This window comes from Echinops telfairi, unplaced genomic scaffold (genome assembly GCF_000313985.2).
Source record: "Echinops telfairi isolate 266 unplaced genomic scaffold, ASM31398v2 ScPeMD7_7407;HRSCAF=8445, whole genome shotgun sequence".
NCBI classification, from domain to species: Eukaryota; Metazoa; Chordata; class Mammalia; order Afrosoricida; family Tenrecidae; genus Echinops; species Echinops telfairi.
The window spans coordinates 3,977,737-3,978,299 of NW_022111307.1; positions in this window are offsets into that span (position 1 = coordinate 3,977,737).

Here is a 563-nt window from a genome sequence, read left to right on the forward strand (position 1 = left end):
CAAAGAGCGAAAAGTAGGTTCTTTGAAAAGATCAACAAACCACTACAAACTTAAAAAAGGAAAAGAAGGAGCAGATGTCAATATCTAGTTAGTGATGAAACGGGGGAAGTCACAACACACCTTAACAAAATAAAAAGATTAATGATGCAGTACTATATTCCAACAAATTAAAAAATTTGGGGGACATGGACGAATACTTGGAAAATCACTCTCTCCCCAAATTAACGCCTGTGGACATTATGAACTTGAACAGACCAATAGCAAAAGAAGAAATAGATAAGGTCATCAACATTTTTTCACAGGAAATTTCTAGCAAGCACTCAGAGAAGAGCTGACACCAATTCTACACAAACTCTTCCAGAAAATATAAAGGGACAGCAAACCCCCAAACTCATTCAATTAAGCCAGCAAAACCCTGATACCAAAACCAGGCAAATATTCCACAATAGATAGAGAATTATAGACTGATATCTCTCATGAACATATATGTAAAAACCCTCAACAAAATCCTGGCCAATAAAATTCAACAATATATTAAAAAAATAATACATCATGACCAAGTG